At 41.3% G+C, this 22,195-nt stretch overlaps 1 long non-coding RNA gene across 1 annotated transcript in view; it reads left to right on the top strand.

Moving 5' to 3' along the window:
* The window catches only part of LOC123335047, a 33,727-nt gene extending 18,941 nt beyond the window's left edge, over positions 1–14,786 (top strand). The window contains exons 4-6 of the long non-coding RNA XR_006553321.2: positions 3,079–3,186; positions 5,878–5,962; positions 14,530–14,786. This is a non-coding gene — a long non-coding RNA (uncharacterized LOC123335047). The remainder of the gene's footprint in view (positions 1–3,078; positions 3,187–5,877; positions 5,963–14,529) is intronic.
* The last annotated feature ends 7,409 nt before the right edge of the window (positions 14,787–22,195 follow it).

Below are 22,195 nucleotides of genomic sequence, written 5' to 3' on the forward strand. Positions count from 1 at the left end.
AGTGAAATGGTGTTGGGGAGGGGGGCGAGCAGGGGACTGGGGAAACCTCAAAAAGGTATTCTGTAAAATAAAGAAAATTTTAAATGAAAAGTATAGAAAGAATTTATCTCCATTTTTAAAAAAAATATACAAAATTTTAATAGCACTCACCACAGTGATCTTTTTTTCTTATTCTACTGTATACCCATGAAAATATTGTTGTTGAACCAATGTCAATATATGGAGAGGTTTTTAGGGATGACTTCAGTATATTATTAAAAATATACTTCATAAACATCCAGAAGCACTGTTACTATTTTCAGTTTACATAAGAAGAAACTAAAGACTACTTAGGGTAAAGAGATTTTCCAAAGACACAGTGTATTAGACTCAGTGGGTGGACTCAGAACCAAAAAGCTCAGAATTAGGACGTTCTCATGATGTAGTGCCAGCAACCTATGAAATGCTAAGTAATTCACAAAATTTTAGTCACAGCAAATTTTAGGCTACAGTTATGTAGCTGTAAATACATAAAAGAAAACTGAAATTTTCATCAGTTATATTTAGTTTTTATACTCCCCCCAAAAACAAATCATATATCTAGATAATCTAAAAATATGGTTACCAATTCATTGTAAAATAATATTAATCTCTATATTGCATACATATATGCAAATTGAGAGAACATAGCTTCGTCATGCTTTCTTTATGTCTTCCTCCCCTGCCTCTAGTCTTTTCCAGCATCTAACACATACTCCCCTACATTCTCAGTGCTACCTAATGCCTTGACCTTTCATATACTCTGCATACTACAGTAGGAAAGTGTTGGGGTAAGTAAAGTTTTCATAAGTTTGTAAATGGTTTTAGAAATAATTTGATGATAAAACATCTTGGAAATTCAGCTAATTAAGAGCCACTCAAAGGTGGCTCAGAGGTTAAAGTGTCTGCCTGGAATGCCGGAGACCTGGGTTCGATCCCTGGGTTGGGAAGATCCCCTGGAGAAGGAAATGGTAACCCACTCTAGTACTCTTGCCTGGAGAATCCCATAGAGGGAGGAGCCTGGTAGGCTACCCTGGAGAAGGAAATGGCAACCCACTCCAGTACTCTTGTCTGGAGAATCCCATGGAGGGAGGGAGGAGCCTAGTAGGCTATAGTCCATGGGGTTGCAAAGAGTCGGAGAGGACTGAGCGACTTCACTTCACTTCACAAACTTTGCTACCAGGCCCCAACATCATGATAAGGTATTTCCTCCTGAGATAAGATTGCCTGGTTCAACCTGCTAAGACTTCTCAGCTCATGGCTTCAGATTTACTGCCCTAAAGGGGCAGTGGTTACAGAACCACTATTTTATTTTACTTTTCATTTTGATATATATTTCATTGATTTGACTTTTACCAATTTAGTAAAGAGCAAAATACTTAGGTTTTTAAATTATGCAGCCTTCCTACCATAGCTTTATCATATTGCTCCCTGCTGCTGCTGCTGCTTAGTCCCTTCAGTCGTGTCCAACTCTGTGTGACCCCATAGACAGCAGCCCACCAGGCTCCCCCGTCCCTGGGATTCTCCAGGCAAGAACACTGGAGTGGCTTGCCATTTCCTTCTCCAGTGCATGAAAGTGAAAAGTGAAAGTGAAGTCGCTCAGTCGTGTCCGACTCTTAGCGACCCCATGGACTGCAGCCTACCAGGCTCCTCCATCCATGGGATTTTCCAGGCAAGAGTACTGGAGTGGAGTGCCATTGCCTTCTCCGATATTGTTCCCTAAAATTGCACAATTTAGTTCTCAATGCACTCAGCCTGTCTTGGCATTCTTTCTCTAAACCAGCATGCAAGCCTGTGGTTTATCTCCTAAATTATCAAATTTATAGTAAAATGCATATAAAGTCTCATCATAGTTTGTAGAGCCTTGGCTTTCTTACATGTAACAATCCATTTTTAAATTTGCTCAAAAATCTATTTAGAAGATATACACTTGCTCAGTATCTAAAATAATACTTCAGCTTGATCAATTGCTGCTTCAGTGGGGAAAACATAGGAAAGGAATAGGTTCAAAAGTCGGTAGGTGGGTTTCAAAAAAATTTTTTTAACTTTTTACTTTTATATTGGAGTTTAGCTGATTATGGGCTTCCCTGGTGGCTCAGTGGTAAAGAATTCACCTGCCAATGCAGGAAATATGGATTCAATCCCTCAGTCAAGGCAATCCCCTGGAAAAAGAAAGGGCAACCCACTCTGGTATTCTAGCCTGGGAAAGTCCATGGACCGAGTAGCCTGGAGGGCTATATAGTTGGGGTTGCAAAAGAGTCGAAGATGACTGAGTGACTAAACAACAACAATAACCAGTTAAGAATGCTGTGATAGTTTCAGGTTGACAGCAAAGGGACTCAGCCATATGTATACATGTATCCATTCTCCCCTAAACTCCTCTCCCCTCAGGGCTGTCACATAACAGTAAGCAGAGTTCCCTGTGCTATACAGTAGGACCTTGTTGATTATCCATTTTAAATGTAATAGTGTGTACATTGGAGAAGGAACTGGCAACCCACTCCAGTGTTCTTGCCTGGAGAATCCCAGGGACAGTGGAGCCTGGTGGGCTGCCGTCTATGGGGTCGCACAGAGTTGGACATGACTGAAGCGACTTAGCAGCAGTAGCAGCAGCAGTGTGTACATGTCCACCCCAAACTCCCTAACTCTGCCTTCCCCTCATTCTCCCCTTCTAAGAGCCACTATTATTGAACAACGCCTAGTGTTACTATCATTGTTGCAAAGAACATTTTTTGATGGACTAGACACTCTGCATGCAAACACTTGAACTGACAGCACACATTTGAGTGAGACAGCTTAACATCAGATCCACTCTTGGGAATAATCTGGAGAGCTTCCAAACCAAGTCCCATGGACCGCCACTCTCCAAGGTGTGGTTATATGCACCCTTCTGCTCCCTCACTCCCAAGAACAGCAGCAGCAGTAGAGACAGCAGTGCTTCATATTCAAATTAATTTGGCCAATGCTGAATTATGTTATTTTCATACAGGCCTGGTCAGAGACTGTATCCTAACATTCATTATGAATTTTCAAATACACTGATTTTTTTCAAATATTCAGGAGTTGGTGATGGACTCCACTGGCGTGCTGCGATTCATGGGGTCGCAAAAAGTCGGACACGACTGAGCAACTGAACTGAACTGACCCATTTTTATAGGATTCAAAGAGGTAACAAAGAAAAAAAATTCTTGGACTATTATTTATGGGAAATGTGGTATGGGAAATAAGTTCAAGCATCAATGTGTTAAACTAGTGTAGTTTACTTGAAACTTTTCAGATTTGTAAAATATTTCACTAACTGTATACCCTAGAGTGAAAAGATAAATTGCAGATGCCTCTATTCTCCAAATGTCATGACTCCCTGGACTTGGGCCTGAAACATTGTATAATTTTTCCCCTTTCCAGGACCCAAGGCCACCTCCCTCCATAAATCTATCCTTAGCTATAGTTATAAAAGTGAGAGTATAAGAAAAGCACAAAATGTTCCAATAAACATGCTGCATGCAGTATTTCACTTAATTCTCTGGTTAATGCTGTGAAATACCTGTAATAATTGTTCCCATTTACATATGAGGGATCTAAGTCTCGCTAGGTGAAAGCATTTTCGAGATCACTTTTATAATTATTGGAACGGAGGCATACTCTCTGCAGAGCCAGCATCTTCCAACACCTTTCTGTGCTGTGTACATCCTAGTGCCTAAATTGATTCTTGTAAAAAACCTGCACATGACTCTCCACTTCTGCCGCCCCTAGTGCCTTAACAGCATATGTAAGTGCCTTAAGTAAAAAAGTGCTGTTTTATCAAAAGGATCAAGACATCTGCGGAGGGGCAGAGGGGACTGACTGGCTGTCCCTTTTCAGACAAAGGCTGTGTCCATTTTAGTTCCTTTGTGAGCTTCTCCACACTTGAGGACCCTCGGGGAACACAAAAGACTTGGGAAAAGCAAAGAGCAGTCCAGCTGACTGATAAAAAGCCTTCTCTGTGTCCTGTCTTCTGACTTGGACCCCAGTGAATACCATTTGTTTAAATAATGATGAGAACACAATAGAAGCGATGAGGTTGCCAAGAGCCCATCCATTCAGCCTCTATTTGGCTAAGGGAAAAACAAAAGAAAAAGAAAGAAGAAAACCTGATGTGGTTATGACATGGTTCATTGGGCTCAGAGTTCTCCAAACTGAAGTTTGAACTGGAATCCCAGGATCCGTCAGTTCTAAGGAATAAAGAAGTTGGCAGATGAACAGGACCTGCCTCCTCCAAAACGAAAGTTGGAGGAGACAGCTGGTGACTACTTAGGAATAACTGTCAGAGCAGCAGACCTCAGTGATGCTCCCTTCCTGTTACTGCCTCAGTTGGGGGTGGGTTGGATAATAGGTGAAGGGTTTTGGATGGCAGAACAAGGGTAAGATACTGACCTATGGTGTCTCTGGATAGAGGTTGGAGGCCTAGCTCTTTCTTGCTCAGATTATGTGCTCTCTCTTTTTTTTCCCCTTTTTGGTTGTGCTGGGTCTTTGTTGCTGCACGTGGGCTTTCTCTCGTTGTGGTGAGCAGGAGTGGGGGCTTATTGTGATGGCTGCTCTTGCTGTGGAGGACAGACAGGCTCTAGGCGTGCAGGCTTCAGTTGCAGCACGCCGGCTCCGTACTTGCGGCTCACAGGCTACACAGCGTGGGCTCAGTAGCTGGGGTGCACCGGCTTAGCTGCTCTGCGGCATGTGGGATCTTCCCAGACCAGGGATCAAACCTGAGTCCCCTGCACCGGTGGGTGGATTCCCATCCACTGCACCACTAGGGAAGTCCAGATTATGTGCTCTTGATCAGGTTAATAGCACTTCTTTAAGACTTCATTTCCATCACTGGAAGAAGTAGAGAAAAAATAGCCAACAAGTTTTATGAAAATTCAGTAATTAGTATACCTCGAGTGGAAATGGAAAACGTTTGCTCCTCATGGAAAGCAGAATGCCCACCATTGAAACTATGCATGATGCATTAATCTCTTCCCATTTCTCCTTTCACCCAAGAGCCCTAAACTCTCCTCCCTATTTTAGCCACATGCCACATAAAATTTTAAAAAGGAGCATGTAGTGCTTAAAATCCAGAACAGCAGATTATGAAAGAAATAGAGATGCTGGTGAAGCCATTATGTTTCGAGCTATCCATGAGGATTAGTCATCCAGGGAAGAAAGGGGGATATGGTTACAACTCATCATGCACCGAAGCTCACAGCTATCCCCATTGTACCCTGAAGCCTGACACCCTAACGTACAGAGGCATCAGCTCACCTCCCTGGCCTCCAGCACAGGGACTCAGAACTGCGCACTGAGGAATGGCCACTGAATACTGTTCTTGCAGGTGGAGACTGTTGTGACCCAGACTTCTCTGGGCAGGAATGCTGCAGCCCAGCTAGCAAAACTTCTATCTCATAGTGTTGCCAATTTCATTTCCCTTCAGCCAATTCTCTGTGTAACCAACAGGAGGCACCAGATGGTGGTATTAAATTTTCCCATTGATTGGAATCCTACACACTTCAAAAACTACACTCACTATCTACGTGGTGAGTGTTACCAAACCTCCGGCTACTGGAAAATCAATACCCAGGAAGCAGTTGGCAGAAAGCAATGTTGCTTTTAATCAGAATGCCACTAATCTGGGGAGATGGACTCTATGTCTCCCAAAAACTGTTTCCTAAGATTCTGCTTGGCCATGAAAGTTTTTAAGGGAAAAGGAGAAGTAATCCTAATTAATCATTGAGATGGGGGTCAGAATTCTCACTCTCTCCCACTGGGTGCAGGCTTGTTGACTTCTTGTGATCTTTATTTTTTTCCACTTTTATTTTTTTTCCTGTTTTTGACTGCACTGTGCAGCATGCAGGACCTTAGTTCCCTGACCAGGGATCGAACTCACACTCCTCTCAGTGGAAGCATGTTATCTTAGCTGCTGAACTGCCAGGTAAGTCCCTTGTGATCTTTCTTTAGATGCCATCTTTTTCACACAGTTTGTTTGCAAGATCACTGAAGAGGAAGCTAGAGAAGAGATCTGGCCATCTGTTAATCACTCATTCTTAATTTCTACTTCTTTGATCTATTGAAAGAACCAATAAGTGGGGCAAAATATTGTATGGTCAAAAAATTTGAAAGGTATGCTAGGGTCAGGAATGAGTAGAATATTGCAGCCCCTGATTTAAAAGTTAGCTCCAATGTAGCTTTGCTTAAATTGACAAGAAAAGGGTTTTCCTGCTGAGAGTGATTTCCTGCAAAGACTTGCTTACAAATGTACTCAATAAATGGAACCACCTTTATAAGGTAAGACAACACCAGTGGGGTGAGAAACTTCTTTCCAAAATAGGAAAAATTTATAACCATGTATAGATTATCATCAAGGCAAGGCCAGGATACTATCCTAACAATGCTCAGAAATATCATCTAATCTCTGTCAGCTTTGTCCAGACTTTAATTTTCTTTAAACTCAATCTCCTTAAGCTGATTCCTAATTAACTTGTTACTTTTCAAAATATCTTCTTTGTCAATTTCTTCCTCATTGTTCCCCTAGGGGAGGAAAAGTAATTTTCCCTCTACTCTTTTAGGTTCTTGGCTGAGAATTCCTGTAATTGAAGCAAATTGGCAGCAGAAAAATGAAAAAAGTTTGATAGTATGTACAGTTTCCCAGGTAGCTCAGTGGTAAAGAATCTACCTGCGAATGCAGGAAACACAGGAGATGCAGGTTTGATCCCTGGGTTGGGAAGATTCCCTGGAGAAGGAAATGGTAACCTGCTCCCGTATCCTTGGCTAGAGAATCCCATGGACAGAAGAGCCTGGCAGGCTCTAGTCCTCGGGGTCACAGAGTCAGACACGACTGATTGCACACATATACACAACCACGAAAGAAAGATGTTGTGTTGGGTGGGAGGAGGGCACTTATGGAAGGTTTACAGGCAAAGCACAGTAAACAAGGCTATGGTTGTTATGCAGATATAAGTTGATGTCTTCTCCACTGATAAGAATTTCTGTAGATTTGACCATCCTCCTCTTCTGGTACAGAGACATCTTACAAATAGAGATTTCCCTTGTTAATATAAAGGATAACCTCTGCTTGATTTGCAGAGATTCTCCTGTGTCTTCAACTTTTCAAATATAATCAACCCCAAATAATCTATATGCCAAAGAGGAGTATTTTTGTTACCAAGGAGTATTTTTGTTACCAAGCTCACTCTGCTCACCACAATCTATATGCCAAAGAGGAGTATTTTTGTTACCAAGGAGTATTTTTGTTACCAAGCTCACTCTGCTCACCACACAATAGACTGATGAATCTGAGCGATGAGGTGTTGAGGCAAGGAAGAAACTTTAATTGGGGAGCTGGCAGACTGAGAAGATGGCATACTAGCACCTCAAAATAACCATCTTATTGGGGTCTGGATGCCAGGGTCTTTTACAGATTAGAGAGAAAGAAGCAATGAGAAACAAAAGTCAAAAGACAGAATCGAGAGGGAGATGCAGTGAGGAAGTAAAGTGAAAGGGTCTTCATTCAGTCTTGCAAAACATCTCCAAGGGAATGTCCTGTCTTCAGAAGGGGTGTGTGTTCAGTTCAGTTGCTCAGTCATGTCTGACTGTTTGCAACCCCATGGACTGCAGCACGCCAGGCTTCCCTATCCATCACCAACTCCTGGAGCTTGCTCGAACTCATGTCCATCGAGTTGGTGATGCCATCCAACCATCTCATCCTCTGTTACCCACTTCTCCTCCTGCCTTCAATCTTTCCCAGCATCAGGGTCTCTTCAAATGAGTTAACTGTTCACATCAGGTGGCCCAAGTATTGGAGATCCAACTTTAGCATCAGTCCTTCCAATGAATATTCAGGACTTATTTCCTTTAGGATGGACAGGTTGGATCTCCTTACAGTCCAAGGGACTCTCAAGAGTCTTCTCCAACACCACAGTTCAAAAGCATCAATTCTTCAGCACTCAGCTCTTTTATAGTCCAACTCTCACATCCATACATGACTACTGGAAAAAACATAGCCTTGACTAGATGGACCTTTGTTGGCAAAGTAATGTCTCTGCTTTTTAATATGCTGTCTAGGTTTGTCATAGCTTTCTTCCAAGGAAAGCTTCTATTCATAGCTGGGCAGAGACAAACTATCTCTCCATGAGCTGAACAAAGGCACTTTAGTTTACAGTCAAGCAGAGGGGCAGGGTCCTCCAGGCAAGCCTTTGAGTATGATTATAATAATAAAAGCAAGTCAAAGAAACAGTTTCCAACATGGAGTCAGACTTGGCTTCCTCCCTGCAACATTTTGAGGTGGAATGTCTTCCTTGCCTTCACTCCATTTTCTTTCCACTGTTGCATTACCTCCCTTCTATATATGTGGATTCTATATCGAAAGTATACCCAAATTATCCTCAAAAGGATTTGAGTCATCTCATATTATTTAAGTGAACCATGATGCCTCCACCAACAGACACACAAACACATACAAAAAAAATTATTGTGTAAAATCATGAGTCAGAGGTAAACAATGACCAGGTCACAACAAAGAAACCATCCATTTTCTGCCCCTCCCCCACTGCTGTGGGTTTACAGAGAAGGATTTGCAGTCCTCACACTAAGAAGCTAGAGAGCATGCAAGGCTCCATGAGAATAAACAAGAAAATAGCAACCAAGGGAGTTAGACTTAAGTACCTAAATAATTCAAGTAAAGGACAGCATTTGCTCATTGAGTATTTGAACATGTAAGCACTGGAAACTTTATCTTGGCCTGCTTTAATCAATTAAGCTATTTCAGTTCACTCATTTTTGTTTGCCTAACTATAACTATCTGTCCCCAAGCTAGGCCCACCCAGGGTGGTATTTCAAGAGAACATAATTCCCCAATTTTGATCTCAGCATGAGGCCCTTCAGAATTTAATCACTGGGGTCCAGAATGAAACAGCACATAAGAATCCGCTCTTTTAGTTTTCATACAAAGAACTTCCTGGGGCAAAGGCAAGCACCGGACTGACTCAGCCTGCTGTCTTCACCCACTATCACCCCCACCCTCAAGAAACTAGACCACCAAGCCTTCAAAGGGCTCCCAGTAAAGGCAGAGCAAGTCATTTTCCCCAGGACAGTCATGACTCCCTCTGCCCCTAAACTGGTAAGGGAAGCCACAATGAGTGAGTAAGGGTCTGTCCTTGTTTAAAAAGTTATTATCAAGGATTAGCTGGCAATGATATAGCTGGCAAGTTCCTCAGCTGAAATGAGAAGCAGAGAAGTCTAATTCTATACTCTGTGTTTGTATGCCAGTTTTAAAAAATTCAAATTATAATGATTATGCAAGAAAAACACAAGGTCCTACCAGACTCCTAGAAATGAATATGAAGATACAAACTAAAGAAGCCAAGAACTTCCTAAGAAAAGGTATCTGAAGGGGTCCAGAAGGAACGTCTTGACGGGAAAAGAAAATAAAGCCAGCAGATTAGGTGATGCTGAAAACTCATCCTCTGTGTACCAGTGCCAAATTGAATCTCAGAGACAGAGTTTTGGGTGAAGTAGAAAAGAATAGCTTTATTGCTTTGCCAGGCAGACAGGGATACAGTGGGCTCATGCCCCCCACCCCAAAACTGTGTGCCCCAACTGGGAGAGTTTGGTAAGGAGTTTTATAGAAATGGTTCCAGGATGAGGTTGTTGGTAAGGATCAGGGGTTGTGCAGCACCTATACTCCTTTAATCTGGTCTCCTGATGAGCTTCTCGAGGTTATCTAGGTTGAAGAATGCTAACATCTTCCATTTGTTGGGGGCTTTAGTTCTGAATTGAGCTCAAAGATATTGTAATGTGTATCCCTTGAAGTGGAAATTGCCTCCTTCCCTGGCAGGACCCAGGTTGAGGGTGGGGGTTGGTAAACAATGCATATATACAACTGCAGACATACTATGTGTCCACAAAGGAACTTTGGATACGCAATACATGTACATGTGGGTATGCGTGCTAGTTGCTCAGTCATGTCTGACTCTTTGCAACCCCATGGACTATAGCCCACCAGGCTACTCTGTCCTTGGAATTCTCCAGGCAGGAATACTGGAGTGGGTAGCCATACCCTTCTCCAGGAGATCTTCCTGACCCAGGGACGGAATCCAGGTCTCCTACACTGCAGGCAGATTCTTTACCTTTTGAGCCAGCAGGGAAGCCCCATACACTACAGTGGACAGAATATGTTTCCACAAAGGAAACATAACTATGGTTGCCACTTCCTTCTCCAGGGGATCTTCCCAACTCAGGGATCAAAGCTGCATCTCCTGTGTCTCCTGCATTGCAGGCAGATTCTTTACCTGCTAAGCCATTGGGGAGGCCATATAACCAGACATATGTAACTATTCGACATAAGTGCAAACACATATTTTATGCTAAGTGTATTCAGATTTTTATGAACTTTTGTTTATATAAAAGAATTAAAGAAGCTTAGAAACTTAACCACAATCCATAGCCAAGATTTGAAGGTGTGTTTTTGGCTCCTAGATTGAAGTTCTTTCCACCACAACTGTGTGGTTCTCGAAGTGTGGGCCTCAGACCAGCCACATCAGCATCACCACCAGGGCGTGTGTTAGAAATGCAGACTCTCAAGTCCTACCCCCAGGTCTCCTAAATCAGAATCTGTATTTTAACAAGACCCCCAGATGATCTCCAAACACACTTCCATTTGAGAAGCTGGCATTCCACCATGTCACCTACTTCAACTAGAGGGCATTCATTTCTAGCTATGGCACTACTCTGGATATGAAATTGTTGAGAAAAGTTCTGTATGAAATTTGAAAAAAATCTATGCTGTTTAAGACACCATATGGGATGAAAGAGTAAGCTACAAAGCAGCGTGTATAGAATAATTGCATTTTAAAATAAACTTTATATAAATAAGCATGTATATCTATGCAGAGAATAATGACGAAAGATTTAGATGAAAATATTCTCTCTGGTGATGGATTATGGGCAATGTTTTTCTTTTTTTTTAAATTTTCTTTAAGAAATACCTGTTAAGTTTTAAAAGTTAGTTTATGGTAATCTTCACTGAATCTAGACAGCTAAGGGAAGATTAAAGTAAGACATAGAAAAACCATAAACAGGCAAAAAAGAGCCCAATAGATTGTCACTACTGAAGTTTTCTGGGATAAAGCCACCAAGCACAGAGCCTCTCAAGCATTCTCACCTTTTAGCCTCCTGCAACCCCTCCACTCCCTGCCAGAAGGGGCTCATTCTTCTGGCCCCCAGGGGGCAGCCCTGTGTAGGTTTCTCCAAACCCAACCCCTTCCTCACCCCCCACCCCCCATCCCTCTCCAGTGTGAATAATTAGGCATCATGTTAGCCAAAACTCATCTAAAAGCAGGATATGAAAGATTCTGGGCACATTAACAACAACAACAAATACTATAGAGACAGCAAGATAATATTTTACAAATAGAGGCCAAAACCCCAAACAAACAGAGAAGAAACAGAACAGGAACCACTCAACACTGCTCAGCCCTAGCACCAAAGAATCTCTAGCTATAATGGTATCCTTTTTGTGGAAGGATGGGACGGTAGAGATGGAAAGCGAAAATACAGCAAAGACACTAGATGCAGGTCACATTGCTTAAGGAAAGGCCGAGTTCTGCTTCCTACTTTTTAACCCTGGGCAAGTCCCTTCATTCCTTTTCCTCTATTTCATGCCATTGCCAGTTTCCCAATCCCCAGCTTTGAGGATTGAAGGAGTGCTTTGCTAATTGTCAAGTTTACAAATGTGAGAGTTTCCCTGCTGTTTTGGTCTAAGGAAAACCACATTCCAGGGAGTCTCCTCTCCCCTCAGTTGTCTTCTACAACACCATTTCCTTTCTGATACCAGACCTGTGGCTTTTTCACACATCAAGCAATTCTGCAATGCCACTGGGTGTCCTACAATTTAACTCTATTCTGACACTGTCTACCTAGAGAGAGCATCAGATCCCACAGATTAAGGGCTCAGTCATACAAGACAGTTCTCCCCCTTCTGCCAATGGATATCTCATGTCCCAGGTTTCTACCTTCTAACCTAGGGGCTTTGAATCTGAGGTTCTTATGATGCCCACCTTGCTTTCAATTTATTAATATTTGCTAGACCAGTTCTCGGAACTCAGGAAAACATTTGCTCACTAGACTGCCAGTTTATTATAAAAGAATATAGCTCAGGAGCAGCGAGATGGAAGGGATAAATGCACAAGGAAAGTTGTATGGACAGGTCTATGGAGCATTCATGCATTTTCTAGACATACCACTCTCCCACCACCTCCAAGTGTTCATCAACCCATAAACTCATCAGATCTTGCTGTTCTTGAATTTTTGTACATCTTTTACTCTCCAGCACCCCTTCCCTTCCCAGAAGTCAATGGGTAGAACTAAAAGTTCCAGTTACTTGATCTTTTTGGTGACCAGCCCCATCCTGAGGTTTTGCTGGGACCTCACTCTGTATCACCTCATTAACATAAACTCAGGTGTGATTGAAAGGGCTTGTCATGAATAACAAAGGATAATCTTTTTTTTTTTTACAAAGGATAATCTTATCACTTAGGAAATTACAAGGATTTGGGGAGCTTTGTGCCAAGAACCCAGGACAAAGATTAGATATATTTCTGATTATACCACACATTTGCCCCACTAGATCCATTCTATGCCCTTCTCTGAGCTAGTCTGTGCCTTGAGATGCTGATGTCTTTAGGTTGTATTGTCCAGACTCCCTCACCAACTGGCTTCTGTTGGTTTTGGCCCATGGGAAGCAGCAATAGGATGTGATAAAAGTAGAGGTGAGGATATTTGCTCCTTCACTCCCACTCCCTTCTTATCAGATACCTGTGTTACTGTTAAGAATCCTCAAAAGCATGTTGTTCAGTCGCTCAGTCGTGTCCGACTCTTTGCGACCTCATGGACTCCAGCATGCCAGACTTCTCTGTCCTTCACCAACTCCTGGAGATTGCTTAAACTCATATCCATTGAGTCGGTGATGCCATCCAGCCATCTCGTCCTCTGTTATTCCTTTCTCCTTCTGCCTTCAATCTTTCCCAGCATCGGGGTCTTTTCCAATGAGTCGGCTCTTCACATCATGTGGCCAGGAGCACAGGGGCCATTATCTAGTGTGCAGTGCTGAAGGCTAGAAGGCATCCTCAAGATTTTGGTTGTACTAATCATTGAGTAGTAAGTCTTCTTACTCACTTGCTGCCAAACACTGAACATATAAACCTCAGAACTTTAGGGAGCAGTTGGCATAAGTCTAGTTCCCAGACTGTGAGTGACAGTGCTTGGTATCCAAGCAGCTATGGAAAAGAACACCAAATGTGTATGTTTGTCTGCAGATAGGATAAATCACATGTCACATACAGCAACTTCGTTATTTTCCAAATGTGTATAAATAGAACTGAAACTAAAACCATGGAACTCAGATTGGGGCTTGAACCCATGGTCTTTTAATTGAGAACACACACCTGGTTTCAGGACCTAATGAAGCTCAGGTTATTGATGTCTTATCATAGAAAGAATTCAGTGAGAGGCAAAGTGATAGCTAAATGGGTTTATTTAGAAAAAAACATACTCCATAGACAGAGTATGAGTCATCTCAGGAGTGAGAGGCCCCAGAATATGGAGTCATTAGTTTTTATGGAGGATATAATCTCATAGGCTAATGAATGTGAGAATTATTCAAATTATTTGAGGGAAGGGGTGGAGATTCCCTGGAATTGGACCACTGCCCACTTTTTGGCCTTTTATGGTTAGCCTGAGAACTCTCTTGGTATATGTCATTTAGATGCTAATTTATTATAATGAGCATATTACTGTGAGGCTCAAGACACACTGAAAGCAGAATATTCAGCCATCTTGGACATAGTTGGTCCTGACCAGTTTTTGTCATGTATTTTTGAACTGTGGTGTTGGAGAAGACTCTTATGAGTCCCTTGGACTGCAAGGAGATCCAACCAGTCCATTCTGAAGGAGATCAGCCTTGGGATTTCTTTGGAAGGAACGATGCTAAAGCTGAAACTCCAATATTTGGCCACCTCATGCGAAGAGTTGACTCATTGGAAAAGACTGTGATGCTGGGAGGGATTGGGGGCAGGAGGAGAAGGGGACGGCAGAGGATGGGATGGCTGGATGGCATCACCGACTCGATGGATGTGAGTCTGAGTGAACTCCGGGAGTTGGTGATGGACATGGAGGCCTGGCGTGCTGCGGTTCATGGGGTCGCAAAGAGTCGGACACGACTGAGCTGCTGAACTGAACTGAACTGATGGTCATGTCATCTTTTAAAGGTTGTTCCTACCACTTTCCCTCCTGTTTCAGAACCACAACAAAATACAAAACGTTATAAAGGTATGACTGAATTCATAGGGGCCTGGAAATCATCACACACTTTCCCAGAGTAATTAAAATTTTAGCTTCTATCATAAAGGACCATTTTCTTTAATATCAAAATTTTGGAAATGATTTTATCTAGACTCACTTTCACTGAATTCACTCTTTTTATTGTTTTGTTTTTTCTTATTTTAGGTAAATTATTTTCCCTTCTGTCAAATCATTCAGTAAAACCTGACTGACATCTTCACATATGTTCAACATTGAAATAAACATTTGGATTCCTTCAGAAAGTGAAAGGACAAGCATCATCTCATGGACCTTATGTTGCAGTGCAGAGATATTCATTAATGAATTTTTACCCAAATAATCGTTTAAATTACATTTGTGACAAATGCTGTGAATGAAACTTTGAGGGTGAGAGTGTGATATTAACATATCAAGGGACAGTACCCAAAGTATCAGGGGTATCCTCCCTAAAGAAGAGACGTTTAAGTTGAAACTTCTTCATACTCTTGGAAAAAACCACTTTGCCCCACTTTGCCCTTCACCAAGCCAGTGATCACCCTATGGGATATCTTCACCAAGTGTATCAGACTATGCAAACTGTGTAATAGCTCCTCAGTGAGTATTTATTATTATTATTATTGAGGTATAGTTGATGTACAGTATTCTATGTTTCAGGTGTGCAATATATTGAGTCACAAATTTTAAAGGTTATACTCCATTTATAGTTATTATATAATATTGGCTATATTCCCTGTGTTGTACATATTTATATCCTTTTAGCTTATTTATTTTATTCATAGTAGTTTGTACCTCTTAATCCTCCATCCTTATATGCCCCTCCCCCTTCCTCCTCTCTGGTAATCTCTAGTTTGTTCTGCATATCTGTGGGTCTGTCTGTTTGTGTTTTGTTATATTATTTCATTTGTTTTATATTTTAGATTCTACATGGAAATGATGTCAGAGATTCATTTCTGTTTCCATTTCTCTGTCTTATTTCACCTAACATAATACCCTCTAAGTCCATTTATGTTGTTAGAGATGGCAAAATTTCATTATTATGGTTGAGTAATATTCCATTTCATATGTATGCCACGTCTTATTTATCTATTCCTCTGTTGATAAAATGAGCACTTTAAAATGATCAATATATCACTTTGTACTCATTACAGATGGGCATTCTACTTCTTGTCTTGCATATACTTTGAAGATGCTCATTTTAAGATCCCCTCCTGCTAGACTATAAAAGAAGATGATCATATAGAAGTTCTTATTGTTGTGCTTTACAGCACTTTTTCTTTACTACTGGAAAATTAACCTGGAGCAGATGTTTATCTTAAAAATAGTTCTGGCTTATGTTGACTATGTTAGCCTTTGAAAATCAGGATAGTTTCATCAGATTTTAAGTGTGTATACATCATTTTGATTCAGAATCTGGTTCTGTCACAGGCTATGGATATTGTGATTCTATGAAGTCATCACAGACTGGGAGAAAGGGAGTGCTCACTCTGTTAAATACAGGTAGTCAAAGCTATGAGGTTGGAACTTAATTTTGCACTGGACTTTGAAACATTCTTGAAATCTCTAATGTTTGAGCAAAAGAAAACTTTTGCATATAAAGCTGTCTAGTCCCTGCTATTTTAGAATCGCAGTATCCTTTCTTGTTATTGCTCAAATCACATCACACGTAACAATGAGGCCCTCACACCAGTGAAGCCCTAGCTTGCTAATCTATGAAATTAGGATAATACTAATATTTTCTGTGATTGCTAAGAGGTTTAAGTGAGATATAATTTTAAAATCTGTGATGTTCAGAGTTTAGAATTTAGAATAATAGAAGGTCCCTTTTTGATTTTTACTGCTCACCTCCAAAAATCCAGTTAGAGAACACAACCTTACTATGATTTTGAGGAAAAGGGAAAAATTCAGTGGTTTTATCATAAACAACAACAGAAAGAATGTGTTTCTAATTAAGGAGAAAAAATACCTTGACCACCAGCTTCCAAACATCAGCTTCCTGAAAGAAAGTGGAAAAATCCAAATCTAAATAAAAATCTGCAGCTTCTCCAAGACCCACGCTCAGGGCCATATCAACTAGTACTCTGGGAGGGAGTCTTTTTCATCTACCAATGAAACCAGCTTCCCTTTGCAAATCCCCTTTTATAGGCAGAATTCCTTTTCTATTTCCTTGTGGTTTTATTTTACTTTGTGGGCTGTTAGCAATATTCCAGTTTGAGGGAGCAAAAGGGAGAGAGGGGCAAAATGCAGAGTGAGCTCCTCCAAATGTCAGGCTGGGTAGTGCCAAACAGCTGGGCCTGAAACCCAGCACCCAAGGAGGGGCACTGTTGTGGCTGGGAAGGATATGAGCTCAGCCTCATCTGGTTTCTTTTAATGCTCACAGCAAAGGCCCTGAGTTATTGCATTCTTTCTCGATGTCTTACATAAAATCAGATTATTAAGTGCAGAGACAGTCAACTGTTCTCTGTCCTCCTGGCTAGGCTTTTAGCATCACCATAGCAACATCAATAAACAGAGAAGTAAATTAACCTCTGAAGAAGTTCACTGGCTTTACTGTCCAAGTTGCTTTTACTTTCCCTGCTTAAGTACACACACACACGCACACACACATATACACACACACATACACTATTGTTGTTTTTCTGGTTAAATTTATGAGCTTTTTGACCCAATGGTGACAAGACCAAGAATGCAGCTTGGCTTCTATCACCCTTTTGTTTAAAAAAAGCGTCAATCACTCCCCATTGCCTACGGAATTAAGTCTTATTTCTTTGCAGCGAGTGTTCACCATTTTGATCTCTTTCAAAGCCACAGCTCCATCATGTGCTTGTCAATGGCCCTCTTAAACCATTCAAGGAGAACAAAGCTTTATTTCCTTATAAGCCTCTTGCCTGACTTGGCACTTCGGTCCATGCCTCCATGGCCGTCTTCAAGCCCACCTGCAACATTAAATCCTAAACTTTCCCTCCTCTCTATTTCTACTGCCACCAGCCTGGACCAAGTCATCCCCAAGTCCAACCTGAGTGACATCTGCAGGAGCTTCAGCACTGGCTCAGACCTCCTGCTCCCATCCTGCATGAACTATTTTTGTTACAGCAGTCAGAATGAGCTTTTAACACATAAATTATATTAGTTCACTCTCCTGCTTAAAACCCACCAGTGACTTTCCTGGTACAAAGATTAAGTCCAAAAGCCTTACTGGGTGGGCGGTCCTCTGGGTCTTGTGTGACCTGGCCCGAGCCCATGCATCTGACTTCATTGCATAGCCTTCTTCCATCTCTGGCTCTTACTCTGCAGAATCACTGGCTTATTTCCATCATTAAAGCTGCAAGCCCTTCCTCTACTTGTGGTCTTTGCATTTTCTCTTAGTCTCTGATTGTTAAGGGGTAGACACATTCTTATCACAATTCAGATTTTCACTTAAATGTGTTCTCTTTAGGGAATTTCATGATCACTCTGTCCACAGCCATATCTCCAGTCCCACCTAGACACTCTATTGTTATCTTTTGTTAATGCTTACCACTCTCTTATGTTATCTTGCTTATTAATTTGATAAATGAATTTATATATCATTGTGTCTTTCTTTTAGAGTATAAGAAGGGCAGGGACTATTTTTGTTTGCTCACCACAGAATCCCTAGCTCCTAGAAAATGTCTGGTGCACAAAAGGCTATCAATAAGTATTTTTTGAATGAATCAACAAATAAACCTCATTTTCAAGACCCAGCTTGCCTATGACCTTTCTTGTGAAACATTTACTACTCATTACCAGAAACCTCCTCCTTCTGTACCTATCTCCTACATGACATTGATCACTTCCTTTCTTTTTTAAAATTTATATTTATATATATTATTCAGTTCTTTTCCATTATAGTTTATTATAAGACATTGAACAAAGTTCCTGTGCATATAGTAAATGCTTGTTTCTCTATTTTATACGTAGGGGTAAGCATCGGTTAGTCCCATACTCCCAATTTATCCCTCCTCCACCTCTTCCCCTTTGGTAAAAGTAAGTTTATTTTCTATATTTGTGAGTCTGTTTCTGTTTTGGAAATAAGTTCATTTGTACTATTATTTAGATTCCACATATAAATGGTATCATGATAGTTGTCTTTATCTGACTTACTTGACTTAGTTTGATAATCTCTAGGTCTGTCCATGCTGCTACAAAGAGCACTTTTTCATTCTTCTTATGGCTGAGTAATATTTAATGTTCCATTTTATATATACACCATATGTTCTTTGTCCAGTCATCTGTTAATGGACCCTTAGGCTTTGTCCATGTCTTGCCTACTGTAAATAGTGCTGCTATGAACCAAGCCTCTGTCATTTATGGCAGCAACCTCCATAATATACCTTTATACTGGATTTTTATCCTCCCTTGCATCAGTGTTCCTTTTTCCTAACTCCTGCTTCCTCATATCATTTGCAAATAAGCTATCTATAAATAAGTTCTTGCTACAGGCTCTGCTTCAAAGGACCTAAAAAAAAAAAATTAACTTTTCCCTCAAGAATTTCCTTTTCTTTCAACATTGATGTTGAAAGAACTGGATACACACAGGCAAGATATGAAGTTGGACCCTTACCTTATATCACACAGAAATTAACTCAAAATGGATCAAAATCCTGAACATAAGAGCTAAAACTATAACACCCTTAGAAGAAAACACAGAGGGAAACTTTACGACATTGCTTCTGGTAACAATTTCTTAGTTCAGTTCAGTTCAGTCGCTCAGTCATGTCTGACTCTTTGCAACCCCATGAATTGCAGCATGCCAGGCCTCCCTGTCCATCATCAACTCCAGGAGTCTACCCAAACCCATATCCATCGAGTCAGTGATGCCATCCAACCATTTCATCCTCTGTAACCCCCTTTTCCTCCTGCCCTCAATCTTTCCCAGCATCAGGGTCTTTTCAAATGAGTCAGCTCTTTGCATCAGGTGGCCAAAGTATTGGAGTTTCAGCTTCAACATCAGTCCTGACAATGAACACCCAGGACTGAACTCCTTTAGGATGGACTGGTTGGATCTCCTTGCAGTCCAAGGGACTCTCAAGAGTCTTCTCCAACCACAGCTCAAAAGCATCAATTCTTCAGTGCTCATCTTTCCTTAAAGTCCAACTCTCACATACATACATGACCACGGGAAAAATCATGGCCTTGACTGGACGGACCTTTGTTGGAAAAGTAATGTCTCTGCTTTTGAATATGCTATCTAGGTTGGTCATAACTTTCCTTCCAAGGAGTGTCTTCTAATTTCATGGCTGCAGTCACCATCTGCAGTGATTTTGGAGCCCCCCAAAATAAAGTCTGACACTGTTTCCACTGTTTCCCCAGCTATTTCCCATGAAGGGATGGGACCAGATGCCGTCGTTTTCTGAATGCTGAGCTTTAAGCCAACTTTTTCACTCCCCTCTTTCACTTTCATCAAGAGGCTTTTTAGTTCCTCTTCACTTTCTGCCATAAGGGTGGTATCATCTGCATATCTGAGGTTATTGGTATTTCTCCCAGCAATCTTGATTCCAGCTTTTGCTTCCTCCAGCCCAGCATTCTCACGATGTATTCTGCATATAAGTTAAATAAGCAGGGTGACAATATACAGCCTTGACATACTCCTTTTCCTATTTGGAACCAGTCTGTTGTTCCATGTCCAGTTCTAACTGTTGCTTCCTGACCTGCATACAGGTTTCTCAAGAGGCAGGTCAGGTGGTCTGGTATTCCCATCTCTTTCAGAATTTTCCACAGTTTATTGTGATCCACACAGTCTACGGCTTTGGTATAGTCAATAAAGCAGAAATAGATGTTTTTCTGGAACTCTCTTGCTTTTGGTGATCCAGCAGATGTTGGCAATTTGATTTCTGGTTCCTCTGCCTTTTCTAAAACCAGCTTGAACATCTGGAAGTTCACGGTTCACGTATTCTTGAAACCTGGCTTGGAGAATTTTAAGCATTACTTTACTAGCGTGTGAGATGAGCGCAATTGTGCAGTAGTTTGAGCATTCTTTGACATTGCCTTTCTTTGGGATTGGAATGAAAACTGACCTTTTCCAGTCCTGTGGCCACTGCTGAGTTTTCCACATTTGCTGGCATATTGAGTGCAGCACTTTCACAACATCATCTTTCAGGATTTGAAATAGCTCAACTGGTGTTCTATCACCTCCACTAGCTTTGTTCGTAGTGATGCTTCCTAAGGCCCACTTGACTTCACATTCCAGGATGTCTGGCTCTAGGTGAGTATCACACCATCGTGAATATCTGGGTCATGAAGATCTTTTTTGTACAGTTCTTCTGTGTATTCTTGCCACCTTTTCTTAATATCTTCTGCTTCTGTTAGGTCCCTACCATTTCTGTCCTTTATTGTGCCCATCTTTGCATGAAATGTTCCCTTGGTATCTCTAATTTTCTTCAAGAGATCTCTAGCTTTTCCCATTCTATTGTTTTCCTCTATTTCTTTGCATTGATCGCTGAGGAAATCTTTCTTATCTCTCCTTGCTATTCTTTGGAACTCTGCATTCAAATGGGTATTACTTTCCTTTTCTTCTTTGCTTTTTGCTACTCTTCTTTTCACAGCTATTTGTAAGTCCTCCTCAGACAGCCATTTTGCTTGTTTGCATTTCTTTTTCTTGGGGATGGTCTTGATTCCTGTTTCCTGTACAATGTCACCAACCTCCATCCATAGTTCATCAGGCACCCTGTCTATCAGATCTAGTCCCTTAAATCTATTTCTCACTTCCACTTTATAGTCATAAGGGATTTGACTTAGGTCATATCTGAATGGCCTAGTGGTTTTCACCACTTTCTTCAATTTCAGTCTGAATTTGTAGCTCTTCTCGGCCACTGCCCCTGCCCTCGGGCACGGGGTAGCTCCTCTCTGCCGCGCTCTGCGCCGTTGTAGCGGCCAATGATTTCTTAGAAATAACACCGAAAGCAGAGGCAATGGAAGAAAAAACAGATAAATTGGACTGCAGAAAAATTTTAAACTTTCATGACTTGTAGGAGTCCATCATAGTAAAAAGGCAACCTATGAAATAGGAGGAAATATTTGCAAATCATATATCTGATATGGTATTAATATCTAGAATATGTCAATAATTCCTACAACTCAGCAACAACAAAAACTAAACAATGTGATTCAAAAATGGGGAAAGGACTTGAATAACCATTTCTCCAGAAAAGATATACAAATGGCCAGTAAGTGTATGAAAATATGATCAACATCACTAATTGTTCAGTTCAGTTCAGTCACTCAGTCGTGTCCAACTCTTTGCGACCCCATGAATTGCAGCACACCAGGCCTCTCTGTCCATCACCAACTCCAGGAGTTCACTCAAACTCACGTCCATCAAGTCGGTGATGCCATCTAGCCATCTCATCTTCTGTCGTCCCCTTCTCCTCCTGCTCCCACTCCCTCCCAGCATCAGAGTCTTTTCCAATGAGTCAACTCTTCGCATGAGGTGGCCAAAGTATTGGAGTTTCAGCTTTAGCATCAGTCCTTCCAAAGAACATCCAGGGCTGATCTCCTTTAGAATGGACTGGTTGGATCTCCTTACAGTCCAAGGGACTCTCAAGAGTCTTCTCCAACACCACAGTTCAAAAGCATCAATTCTTCGGCACTCAACTTTTTTTCACAGTCTAACTCTCACATGCATACATGACCACAGGGTAAACCATAGCCTTGACTAGACGGACCTTTGTTGGCAAAGTAATGTCTCTGCTTTTCAATATGCTATCATAACTTTCCTTCCAAGGAGTAAGCGTCTTTTAATTTCATGGCTACAATCATCATCTGCAGTGATTTTGGAGCCCAGAAAAATAAAGTCTGACACTGTTTCCACTGTTTC

The sequence above is a fragment of the Bubalus bubalis genome, chromosome 9, assembly GCF_019923935.1.
Source record: "Bubalus bubalis isolate 160015118507 breed Murrah chromosome 9, NDDB_SH_1, whole genome shotgun sequence".
Classification (NCBI taxonomy): Eukaryota; Metazoa; Chordata; class Mammalia; order Artiodactyla; family Bovidae; genus Bubalus; species Bubalus bubalis.